The 13,713-nt window shown below is 46.2% G+C and overlaps 1 protein-coding gene across 16 annotated transcripts in view; it reads left to right on the forward strand.

Annotated features, from left to right (window-relative positions):
- Window positions 1-13,713, forward strand: part of Tenm4 (teneurin transmembrane protein 4) — a 766,582-nt gene that overhangs the window by 565,213 nt on the left and 187,656 nt on the right. The window lies entirely within an intron of this gene.

The raw sequence follows: 13,713 nt of genomic DNA on the forward strand, positions 1-13,713 counted from the left end.
TTGTGGGCCAAGCAACTCCTGAGTTTAAAAATGTCCCAAGAAAGGCAGAACCAAGTTTATGAGTGCAATCACTTTAATACCAGAAATCTGGACAATCTAGCCCCCTGGGGGGCAGGGCACAGGAATAGTGGGCAGGAGATAGCCATGGCTGTATCTCAGGGTGCTCCTGCAACTTGACCCAACAAATGTAGAAAGGCTGTGGTTTTACAGATTTCCAGAGTCCTTGGAAAGAGTTTTTCCTTCAGTCTTATTTTTATTCCAGACTCATTACTGTGTGGTCACATAATTTAAATCTACTCACGTGGGAGGAACTGGTTTCCTTGATGGCCATTGTTTCACTTTGTAGTCTCTGTAAAAGGTGAAGTCAGTTCAATCAGGGAGTCACGGGGTGCTGGAGCCTGGGACAAGGGCAGGAGGCAGGGTTCAGCCAGTCTTCTCATCAGGTAGCAGAGAAGGATGGGGAGAAGGGAGCCATGTTTGTACAAACACAGTAATTTTTCTTCCATTCTGTGTTTCCTTCTCTCAGTAACAGCCTTGTCCTAAGGACAGCTGTACAGTCTTCCTGCAGCTCAGGCCACTGCTTTTAAAATCAGTCTTGACTTCCTCTCTCTTTCTGTGTGTGTGTGTGTGTGTGTGTGTGTGTGTGTGTGTGTGTGTGTGTGTGTGTGTTTACACATGTGTTGAGGGGTGGTGTGTGCATGAGTGTATGAGTGTATGGGTATATGGGCACATGGAGGCCAGAAGACAACCTTAGGTGTTGTTCCTCAGACACCATCTATCTTTTCTTGAAATAGCATTCCTCATTGGCCTGAGACTCATCAAAGAGGCTAGGCTAGTAACCAGCAAGCCCTGCAGGCTCTGCCTGTCTCCACCTCCCCAGTGCTGGAATTACAAGAGGTAACCATGCCTGGATTTTTTTTCTTTAACATGAGTTCTCAGAATCAAACTCTGATCCTTCGGCTTCCAAGGCAAACATGGAGTTATCTCCCCAGCTTTCCTCTTTGGTAATTTATCAATTGATATCTAAGTGGTGTTTTGAGTCACTGATGAGACAGCATCTGCAAAAGGTCTAGCCTAGCCCAAGGCCCACAGAAGACTTTGAGTGCATTCAGGTGTCACTGTCAGGCAGCTGGGTCCTCGAGAAGTTTAACCTTCTCAGATTCTACACTCTAGGGCCGTCTTGGATGCAGGGTTTTCGGTAATTTGGGATTAGTAGATGGAGCATCCCACACTCAGTGAGGAACCAGCACTGACCCATCTGTTGCACTCTGTCCTCCTGGGCTGTGATTGGCAAATCTGGATAAGCTGCTTAATGCTTTTGAGTTATCCAGAGGTTTCTAGAGAGCCAGATGTGCAAGGAACTCCTGGCTGTTAACACTATGGTATAGACTTTGAACCTCATCCCTGTGGGCTCCCTCAGGAGACACCAATTCAGTCTAGCCAGGAAGTTCAGCTGAAACTTCCACAAGAGGTGGAGTTGCAAATCAAGAAAGACATTGAGAGAGAAGATATCAATGAATTTTTGGAGGGAAGACTAACCACACAGAGGCAGAGGGCGGCAGATAGAAACAGCAGTCATTTGTGGAGGGCATGTTTGCATGTCCTTTTCTGTGTTTACCTCTCTGGGTCTCTATTGCACTAAAGTATTCTGGGTGTAGACCTATAGAAATCAAGGTGTGTACGGGTGGCTTCTGTTGCCTGTCCCACTGGAAGAGAGGCTGACTGGGCAGATGCATCATAAGTCTGGCTCTTGTGAGAGGCCTCCATTCCTTCTCTCTGCATGGAAGTCTTGCTCTGTGTGGACATGCTAATTAACACACCCTGAAGCGCTCTCTACAATCGAGTCTGTTTGTGATGAGATCTTACCCCAAGTGCCTGTTGTCTCAGAGAAATACAGCCAGGAAACGTTGAGAGGTTCAGCAGGTTCACATAATGAAAGGGCTGACCATTTCTCCGCCGTGTTTGCCACGTGCAGGGTTCTATATTTCATCAGGAAGTGATAGGGTATAGTGAGTCTAGGCCCAGCTCAGATTTAAACTAATATGTACCTTGCACTAAATGGAAAGGTTAGTCACGCTGCTGAACCTCTTTGAGACTCAATGTCCTTATCTCGTTAAGGCAGGTAATACAACTACATGCCTCAGGGGGAGTTGGTGAGGACGGATTATTTTATTTATTTATTTATTCACTCATTCATTTTTATTTTTTGCACTTTGAGACAGGGTCTCAGGTAGGTCAGGTTGGCCTGGAATGTTCTCTGTCTAGACACTGACCCAGCAATGGACATGGGACAGCTTCTGATTAGAGCCTGGTAGCTGTGGTTCATACCATCATCCTCATGGTGCCTGTACTTCCCTCAGATTTCCTAATCAAAGACTGAGCCGAACACAGGGGCCTGTGTGTACAGAGAACAACAGGACTTCATATCTGTCATATGCACAGTTGGGGACAGGAAGGAAGGAAACCACAATGATCCCAAAGAGTGGGGAATGCCTGAGGGCAGGAGCCTGGAGAGTCCCAGGGTAAGAGGGGGACATCAAAGGCTGTCCTGTGAGGTTTCCCAGCAAACATTCCCCTCAAAATAAACCCCACAAGTCGATAAAGGTAAGTTCTCTGCCTTCATTCCTGTCCAAAGCAAATGTTCCAGGGAGGAAAGCCCTCCACTAATAATACATACCCAAATTCAAACTCCACTTGAGGGACAGTGGGGACCACTTCCTGATTTGATCGTAGAAAAAGCAAAGGATAAGTCACATGGTTCATGTGCCAAAGGACGCTTTGTTCTGGGGGCCCAGCCATAGCATATCATCCAGGGGGTATGGACGTGGAACATAGCAACAGGTATCTTCTCTCTCGCCACTGGGACTAGCCAAACTTAACGTTTAAAATTCAACTGCATCGGATCTTTTCGGAAGGTGAAGCAGGGTGGGATTCGAGTAACAGGCAGTCACTGCCTGCAGTCATGCCGTGGGTAGACTTGTGGTCAGTGTGGCAGCTCGGATGCAAGTGCTGCAGAGGAGAATCTGTGTCTCGCCCCCTGAGGAAATGACAAGCAGTTTCCCAGGCTTGACTGCTGAGGCCTTTGCTGCCCAGAAGGCCCCGCTGCCTGCCCCCGGCTGAGCGGTGTGAATAGGCCCGCTGTTCCTGGCTTTCTCTGATCCCAAGGTCATTAGGAAAGCCTTGACCATAAGGTGCAGACAGGCCCTCAGCAGGCTTCAGCATGTCCTCTCTGTAGGGTCACTCTCTGACTGCTTGTTCCCTCAGCAGTGGTCTTATGAAGCCACTTTTGTTCGACTTGAGATGAAATAAGGGAGGGGGCCTGCCCGGGGCTCTGCTTCCTTGGCAACAGCATGAGCAGAGCTGAGGACCCAGAGTCACTAGGACTCTGTGTGTGGCCATAGCGCTACGTTAGTAAACGGTGCGATTGTGAACAATTAGGGGTCTGCTTCTTTAAAACTACAAAACTGAATGAAGATCTGTTGTCCAGCTCCGCTTTGAGACACCTAATCTATAAATTGGGTTACTAACAGTATCTGCCTTGAAGAGTTGTTTAGGTGACATGGTAAAAGTGACTTCTCCAACATTATACCATGCACAGGAGAACAGTCCTTAAGTGAGAGCTGTGATTGTTTTAATAACGATCCTCACAAGTCCCTGTCCACCCCACTTCATATCTCTGGTGCTATGCTGGGAGGCAGGAAGGAGGCTTCTCAGCCCTGAGGGGAGGGAAGGCCTCTCCTCATTTGGCCTGGGCTGGGACCTACTGCCCATACTATGGACACTGGGCTGGCCTCCTTCTAACTGGGAAGTGGTGCCTGGCGAGACAACAGCTCTAAGGATTGCTCTCTCTGCTCTCACGTGTGATTGATTTTCTTTGTACCCTCAGAACCAGATCTTTAAATGGAAAGAGCTAGAAGCTGTAGTCTGAAGATGTGGCTTCTGTTCTTGGCCAGGTCCCTCCCCCAATGCATTGACCAAGGCTGAGTCTCCTCAACTGTTCTTTGAAGGGGCTAGTAGGTCTCCAAAGCAAAACACTCAGGGTAGCAACCTTCCTCCATCCTCAACCAAAAATCTCAGGCCTCTTAACTCCGAAAGTCCTCCTAGGTCCTTATTTTACTTTTCATCACCAACTCCGATACACCACAGGAACAGGACGAGATGGGCTACACTGTGGTGCACACCGAGCTGACCTCACTTCCTTCCATCTCACTGAAGGTAGGGATTGGTGCTGCCATCTTAGGGATAAGGAGACTGCAGTGGAGAAAAGGAAGTCACCCCACAACTGGAGTGCCAACACTGGAGAGGTAGCCATATGTCCTTGACCACTGAGGCCAGGCTGGGTCATCCCTGTAAGTCCTTGCTGTGGCTCCACTCTACAATCAGCATTGTTTGCAATTGACAGGGAAAAGCCAGGTGGTGAGGCTGAGGCGGCTTGAAAGGTTGGAGGGAGCAGGTCAGCCCCTTCATTAGAAACGCATGGAAGAGGTCTTAGTAGAGCCCGCTTGGGGCTGAAGGGAGGCTTTCTTCATCCATTGTTGCAGGAAGAATTTCTGTGCGAATTAAAATCCTGCTTCCTTTTATCTTCAGTTTGCCTTTCAAGGTTCTCTGTTCCTTCCAGTTAAAAGGGCATCCATATTGACCATGGGCTCACATGTTTGCCGCACATAAGTGGCCCTTCTCCCCAGTTCTACACAGTGCAGAAAAATGATCCATGATGCCAGAATCCATTCTCCAGAAAGTGTGTCTGTGAGTGAGGAACCATAGTCTTGATTGCTGCAGCCACGTTCTAGCCAGGGACCAGAGGGAAAGCAGTATATTTACTTGATTTAAAATTAGCCCCACGTAGCCACCGGTGGGATCCTGTCAGCCTGCTTTATAGCGATTCTCCCCTTAAAAGCTGTTTTATCTGTTGGACAAATAACTCTCATTCCGTGCCCCAAGTCTGTCAACTCCTGGGAACAAGAGAGCGCCTGCAGCTAGCAGGGACCTGCAAACGGGGTGGCAGGGAAGTCATGAGGAATACAGAGAAAGAAAGAAAAACAGAGGATACAACAGAACTGGTTTAATTTTTCAGTAAGTACAGGAGCTAAGGACAGCGAGATATCAAGTGACGGTGGTTATGACAGCTGCCATTTATCAAGCTCTTAGTGTGTGCTCGGCACCTCTCTGGGACAATGCCACGTGTTATCTCTTTGATCCCTTGGGAGGGGTGTGCTAAGCTTCATTTTGAAGAGGTGGAAGCTAACGGTGAGTGAGACTAAGACTTTTGCCCAAAGTCAGTAAATAACCGTATTCTTCTGTGCTTTGGACAGACCCCACCCTGTGTTTGGCTACAATCTGACATGTATGTGATTTTGATTTTGACAATCAGGATTAAAAAGGATTCCTCTTGAAGTGCCCCAAAGATCAAGACTAGCTGTGCTTACAGCACACATTTGCATTGTTTTGTTGTTACTGTTTTAATTTTAGCCATTGTAACTCATCAGAGGATGATAACTCAGAGGCTAGTCTTTGAAACCACAAAGAGCTGGATTCCAATGCCACTCCATCACATACTTGTGTGTCCTTGGGAGTCACAGAGCCTTTCTGAGCCCTTCATTCTCACCTGTGAACCCAGTCTAACTCTTGTTCTGGAAACCGGGGTCTGACACTTGCTGTGTGGAAGAGCCCTTTCCCTCGGCTCCATCACCCTTAGAATGATCCTGCCTTGCCGGAGATTTATTACAGAACCTCTTCTCATATGCAGAATAGCGCTAACAGGCTCTTGGAAACTAGAGAACAAAACATATCTATAAGCCTAACACCCTGATTCAAAGCAAGGTGTCCTTTTAATCTATTTCTTTGTTGCTGTTTTGTTTTGTTTTTTCGAGACTGAGTTCCTCTGTACAGCAGCTCTAGCTGTCTTGGAATTCACTCTGTAGACCAGGATGGCCTCGAACTCACAGAGATCCACCTGCCTGCCTCCCAAGTGCTGGGATTAAAGGCATGTGCCACCACACCTGGCTCTTGTTGATTTTTAGATGCATATACAGAAGTACATACAGAAGCACAGCCAGAAAAAAAAAACCTGCATTTTTATGCCCTGCTCCCTGCCCCAACACTACATCTCAAATGTCTTCTTCGTTGTGGGCTGTCGTTTTTTTGTGATAGCTGTCATGTGTGCGGTGGCTGTACCCTAGCCAGTCTCCTGTGTCAGGTGTCCAGGCTGCTTCTGGTTCCTCTTCTGTTACACTGCCACACGCAGTGTGTCACTGGGTTCTCAGTCAGAACTCTCAAGTGTGGTAGCTTTATAGGAAAAGCAGGAATGTGGGCTGAGAGATGAAAAGCTGCTGTTCCTGTTTGTGGTCTTGCCTTTTCTGTCATTATTGGTGTTGATGTAAACCACCAGTGAGAAGTAGTTTATCCTCAGCCAAATATGGAGACCATGACCTGGGAATACAGATTCAGGTGACTCTAGTGACGTGTTCTGCTCTGGACACAGTTTAAGGAAATCTTTATAGTCACCAAAAACTAAAGGAAATCCTAAATCAATGCATTTGCCAGGTACTTTGTGGGGACACCAGGTAGTTACAGCAAAGCAGGGTAATTTCCTACAGGTCTCATTGCTCCTGCTAGCTTAGCCTTGGTGTTGTGGATGCCAGTGGTCTGATTACGGTACTACATTCCAAAGTTGACCTGATGTGAAAAGGAGAGTAGATCACTCGCTCGCAGCAGGTCGTAATAAATGACTATTAAGAAGACTGAAGGCAGCCCAAGGTAATTTTGGCTCTAGATCTTCAGCATTCCAACTCTCCTTGACCAATGAAATTCTACTCCGTTTGATCTGCAGAACCTCCAGCATAACTGTGGCCTTTTCAGGGCACCTTGGTTTATATTGATATTGTCATTTTTCCCTCCTTGGAAGACCACAAGTCAGAACACCCTAGTGACCTCAATTTCATAGAAGTGACTAGGTTTAAACAAACAAAAACCCCAAATGTGAGTATGAAAACAGAAAAGCAGGTAGCCAGCCATGTGCCCAGGTTGGTTCCCACTTTTGAAACAAAAGTGTCACTTGATGGGTCTGGAGAGATGGCTCAGAGGTTAAGAGCACTGGCTGCTCGTCCAGAGGACTGAGCTTAGATTCCCAGCACCCACGTGACAGCTCACAACCATCTATAACTCCAGTTCCAGAGCATCTGATGCCTTTTCCTGGCCTTTGAGGGCACCAGGCATGCAAGTGATGTACAGAGATACATGCAAACAAAATATCCATACAGATAAAAATAAACAAATAAAATGTATGTTTTAAATGCTACTCGGACCAACAGTCACTTGCGGTTATAACTCTCTCTACTGCTCCCTGGAATGCTGCTGCAGAACAAATGTAAGGGGACTTCCTGCATGGACCCCCTTTTCCCAGCCTGGTCCTCCACTGGCTTAGTGACTTCGTTAATTGCCTCTTCTGGGGTGGGGCTAGGGTGCCTTCCATGTGTCTGAACATCAATGGAGTCTTTTTTTTTCCCCAAATGTCAGGACAAAGCTTGCACTTTCTGAGCCATCGCTCATGTCTCACTGGGCAGGAAAAGGTGACAGGAAAATGTCAGCCCCAGGATCAGATGGACCAGAGCTGGAGCGATTGAACTTTCCCACCCTGGCTCTTGGCTTTTAGAAATCATTAACATTTCAATGTAGGTGATCCTGTGAACCCTGCTCCTTCTCCACAGCCTCTCTCTGAACTCTTCAAGCATCTTGTCACCTTTTCATTGAATTACAAGTTGCCTAATGGGAAACCAAGTTTCTTATCTAGGTCACTCTCAGTATACTTGAGCGGGGATTTGCACCTTCGTTATAAATACACAGTGCAGGGTGTAATTTACATAATCCTGCAATGTCTATTGGTGTGTGGTTACTCTTCATCCTTCAGAGAGTGAAGAATACAATAATTATGATATAATAACATCATATGATATAATAATAATGTTGTTTGAATGGTTTGGTCCATCCTTAGCAGCTGGGGATGATCGTTTATATTTCTTAGCTTCTTTTATTATTTTTTTTAATCCACTGTTGTTACTTTCAGAACATTTGGCCAACTGCATTCACTGCTTTTTACAGCTTCAAAGGAGGGTTACTGTGGGGCAGAGACCCCATCATTTAGTGGCCCCATCAGCCCCAGCCTCCAACACTCATTTCGCCCTTTACTCTGTGGGTAGCTCTATGTGCCTGTGTCTTCAACTAAAAGGAAAGTGTAGAAAGAGGAAGAGCTTGAAACATGCCCTACCTTTAGGGCAGCTCCGCTGTCTGGTCTTGGTAGGTAGCTCACCATAACCCTTCGCAGTGACTCAAAGGTCCCCTTAGTTCAGCTTCCGTTTCAACACCAATATATACATTCTTCACTGATGTTTCCTAACCCACTCAGCCACCAGCGTGAGGCTGAGTGACATGCACAAGCTGTTGGCCATGGAGCACACTTTTCAAATGATACTATTGTGACTTGAATGACTGTCAGGAATCGGGTGGTGGCTACAGCTACTGGATTCTGAGGACCGAATTCCTGACTGAGCATGTGTGTGTGTGTGTGTGTGTGTGTGTGTGTGTGTGTGTGTGTGTGTCCATCTGTCAGAGAGAGCCAAGCAAGGCAGACTCTTTCTCTTCCTCCCTCTTCCCCTTGTCCATCACCTGCCAGACAGGACTGTGACAGAGCTGAGGGCTTACTAGCATGACTTCTATTTGGGCCCCCTGATGGAAGGCTAATAAAGGTCCTCTTCATTTTGGTTTCAAGATGCTATTGCTTGCTGGCCTCTGCCTCTTCAAATCCCATGTCTGTAATTCTCACCTTCCATTGATTCCAGTGGTTTTTATTAGCATATACTAATCATGCATGATAGTGGGCTTCATTACGACACTTTCATGCATGCACATATTGCATTTTGATCATATTTACCCTCCTTTGCTCCCTATTGCACCCTTCCCACTCCCACTGTTCACCTTCCTTTTCCTACTAGTTCCGCTGTGACTTTCATGTCTTGTTTTTTTTTTTGTTGTTGTTGTTGTTGTTTTATTTGTAACACAAACAGTTCATTAGGTTTGCCTATAGATGGGTGAAAGGTAACTTACAGAAGCATGAACATCTTACCAGTGGCTACACCACAACAGAAAATGCCTCTCTTCACCAGCAGCCATTAATTGCCTATAGATCTTCAGGGGTGGGTGGAGCCTCGGATGGCCCTCCCTGCTCCACGACTGGATGTTGAGAGGCTCCATCTTGTGCAGGTAATCCTAGCAGCTGTGAGCTGAAGAGTAAAAGGTCGTGCCATGAGCAGAAGGTAGCATTCTACGGTGTTCTACCCAATCCTTCTGCCCTGGTGTTCCTGTCTTCTGAGCCTGGGAGAGGGCGATAAAGGTGTCTCACGGATGGCTGAGCATCTTCAACAGTCACATCGTCTCAGCACTCTGGCCAGTGCGCTGTTTAAAGAAGTGTCTCTGACCAAGGCCGCCAACAGCACTCATCTATGGGGATAGACACAATTGTGCAGAAGGCAATTTGACAGGCACAGCATGTCCATTTAGCAAAATAACAGCAGCACTTTCCCAACTAAGGCCTACGTCCTCCTAGGCCCGGGCTCCTTATGAGGTTTATAGTGCCAGATTAAATTCCCTCCTGTCTGTGGGGCCTGAATCCCAATCAGAAAGTGGGTGGTTACCCCTGTAACAGACTTGCTACTATGCACCGGTGGGGACCTCTTGCCTGGTAGGTTAGTAGTGAAGAATCAGCAAGGTATTTCTCAGCTCCACCGTGATGTCCTAGGTCCTTTTCCTACCACTGTCCTCCACTGTTATTTCAGGGTGACCCAGTCTCTGGGGAATCAGTCACAAGCGGTTTTGAATGGAGCTTTGCTTTCACAGGGGTCTCTTCCACAGGCCCCAGAGACTACCTGTCACCCTCACAGCTGTGTGGGCCTCTGTTACTACCAGGGAGGCAGAACAGAGAGGATAAGATGTCAGCACCCCACCACCGTATACTTCCAGCTCCCTTCCCCCACTATGAACTGCCTTATCCTATTAACTCCCCCTGGGACCCCGGACTTGGGAACCAGATTCATCTCTGAGACGCTGCCCTCCCACCCACCCAAACCCTGCCTCATTTTTTTTTTTAAAGGAAAGGCTTGCTTTTGTATCTTCCTGAAATTAAGAGAAAACTCTGACAATAAAAATGTTTCTCTTCGCAGAGCTGTGAGCATTCTATTCATTCTGGAATTAGTTAATTCTCATGACCTTTTAACAAGACAGCACTTGGCACTCTCAGATAAGATAATTGACTCTAATGGGGGAAGAAGTGCTGCTCATTTAACGGCGAACATCTGAGTTGTGTGTAGTTCAAGGAAGTTCTCCATTACCTTTGGAGTTGCCAATATATAGATTAAAACAGTGGGGAGGTAAGTAGGGATGTGAGCTAATTCCACCTAGGATAGCAGTTTCCCTCCTTGTGGGCAAGCTGTCCCCTTATTGTCACCATTACTCAGAAGTGGAAAGCAGGGCGAAGCACCTGGCACAGTACGCCTGGCTAAAAAGGTGCTCAGTCGGTGGGAGCTGCTGATGCCACCATCACTGTTATTATCGACAGCACCAACCCAATGCCCGGGGAACCACGGGAATTCTGTACACTTGGCAAAGTTCCTTGCCACATGGTATCACACTGATGATATGGTGCACTAAATCATTGTACCCTTGCAACATGGTACTCCACTGACATACCCCTCTGACATGGTATCTCCCTTACATGCTACACCATTGACATGAAACCCCTCTGACATGGTACACTACTGTGCAGTACCCCACTGACATGGTATACACCTCAGATTCAGTGCCCCTCTGATATGGTATTCCTCTGACATGGTATACTACGAGCATAGTACCCACTGGCATGGTATACACCTCTGACACAGTACTCCACTGTTCCAGTACTAAAAACACTACGAAATGCATTTCCCCATTTCTCAGATAATACTACTGCAGCAAGGAAGCATCAATTAGTGTTCAGAACCAGTTTGCTTACTCTGGTCCCACATCATAGAAGCCAAAGCCAAAGATCATTCTCCCTGTTGTCACCAAAATGCAACCTCCTGGCTGAATCAAGCATGTGCCTGTCCCCTACATGATTTGAATATGGACCCGGAGTCACAAGAATGTGTTGTGTGTAAGTTCCTCTACAGTGTTTTGTGACTTGAAGGCTGTTGTAGGTCCTCAGATCCACCATCCGTGAACTTAGCTAAAACACGAGGATCTGTTTCTCAGCATCCTGTGGAAGAGTCCTGTGCTTCAGCCTGCAGACGAAAAGCCCCATTAGGCTGTCTGATGTCCAAGAAGGGGTGTCTTCATATGGCCACCTTGTGAAATAGAGCTGATAAGAGGCAGTGGCTAAGTGGGTGGAGCCTGGGCTCCATAGAAAGACTCGTGGTGTGAGTTTTCAGGTCTGGGCAGATGTGGCTTCTAGACCAGACTCTGCTTCTTCTTGTCCATTTAACCCTGTACTTGCCAGTTGCTCCCTTACCTTCACTTGGTCATCCAAAACATGGCTATAAATATTAACCTTTTAGGTTTGGCATGAAAGCTAAAGTATGCATTGCTCTGATTAGTTTTAACACAGTGTCTGGTACAGAGTAAAACATCACAGTCATTGTCTTATAGATATCATGGTTTCAACTAACTTTCTGATTTTTTTTAGATTAATTTCTATTAAAACCTAATATTTGTTTATCCTTTCAAAGTTGGATCTAGTGGGGTTGCCATGAGAATTAATACACATAATGTGTATAAGTTACCAGACACACACAGTATGTAATAAGTATAATTCCCTGGACCTTCCTGTCTCTGTAGATCCTCCCTGCATTTCTATGGTCCTTCTTCTCAGTCACCCCCTCCTCTGGGCCTTGATCTTCTGAGTGGACTTCCTAATCCATCTGTCTTCCCTGTTTTACAGTGGGCCTTGGCTGTCTGAGTCAATACTAACTCTCTAGAGCCTGCCACAGAGGACCTTTAAAAATAGCTTCATCAATGAGATGAAGGGCTACTACATATACCATGGTGTGGGATCCACGAAGGTGAGGGCTTGCTATATATGTGAAAGGCAGAGTAAGCATCCTGAAAGTGCTGAGTGCAGACCACTGACAAGGTTCAAGTCTTCTTTCATTCTGTGGGATGTTTTTTGTTTTGGTTGTGTGTGTGTGTGTGTGTGTGTGTGTGTGTGTGTGTGTGTGTGTGTGTGTGTGTCTGTGTGTCTGTGTGTAATGTAGTAATGTGTGAGTGTGGGTACATGCATGCCACAACACTCAAGCGGACATCAGAACACAATTTTTAGGGGTTTGTTCTCTCCTTCCACTTTGTTGAGGCAGAATTTCTTTTGTTGTCTTTGCCACTATGCATGCTCCAGACACCAGCTTTTGGCAACTTCCAAGGATTGAACTCATGTCATGCTTTTTACCAGTGGCATCTCTTCTCGGCCCTTACTTTTTGGTTTTGTGAAAGGGTCTCACCAGATGGAGCAGACTGGCTCCCCATCTCTATAGATCTTCCCCTCACAGTCTGCATCCTCAGCCTCCCGACTGCTGGGGTTACAGGTGGGCACCACCATGCCCATGTCAACAGCTCCATCTGGATTCCCAGAGTGAAGCTGCCACAGCTGCCATGCACTAGATTACAAGTCTTTTGGGAACCAGCTTCCACAGCCTTCTCAAGCATTGGCTATTTCAGTGTTCATTCCTGGGTATCTTAGCGCCTCTTCTAGATTGTTGCAGCAGACTATTTGGTAGCTTGCTACTTGGGAAAAATATTTTTAAATCAGGAAAACATGCCCATGATACAAAATGAAGATGTGCAGAACATCTCCCCCCACTCCCACCATTCCCTACAGTATCCTATTCCCTCACAGGGATCACCTGGTGTTACAATAGTCTTTCATATCCTTCTAGATACTCAATACAATTTAGAGCCAAAAGCAGTGTGTCAAACACATTCTTCTGCAGGTAATGGTTTTTCTTCTGGAAAAAAATAAAACACATAAAAAGCTTTCTCAGTCTGTTTGTGATCTCTGCTATTATGTTGTGTGGATAGACCCTACCTAACCTCTTATCAATGGACCAGTTTACAAAATTTTGCTATTAAAATTATGCTGTAATGAGTAACCTTGTATGTACATAGTTTATTAGATGTGTGAGTATATCCAGAGGAGAAGTTTCTAGAATTGGGACCTTGAACTCCCAGGGTAAAGGGTGAATGTATTTTAAATTTTATGGCTCTTATCACAAACAATTCATGCTTGCCCCAGCAAAGTGTGCGGGTGCTTGCTTCCACCCTCTGCCTACACAGTATTTCCGGTCCTTTTTGTCTTCGCCAAAGCATATGTGAAAAATAATATTTCAGAGTTTAACTTAGATTTATTTCGCAGTGAGCGATGTTAGGAGCCTTTTCACACGATTGAGAGTCCTGGGTATTTCCTCTTCTGTCACCTTCTGTCCATATCCTATGCCCATTTTTCTACTGCATTGTTAAATTTTACTTATTGGTTGGTGTTATTTTTCTATTAGGGAAATAATCCTTTGTGATACAAAGTACAGTTCTCCCCTCTAGATTGTCATTTCTCTTTTGAAGGAAAAGGTCAAGACCTCCTGAAACTCTGACTTCTCTCATCCATTCCCAACATCACCAGACTGTGAGCCCCTCGAGGGCGGGGTC

This window comes from Peromyscus maniculatus, chromosome 1, assembly GCF_049852395.1.
Source record: "Peromyscus maniculatus bairdii isolate BWxNUB_F1_BW_parent chromosome 1, HU_Pman_BW_mat_3.1, whole genome shotgun sequence".
Lineage (NCBI taxonomy): Eukaryota > Metazoa > Chordata > Mammalia > Rodentia > Cricetidae > Peromyscus > Peromyscus maniculatus.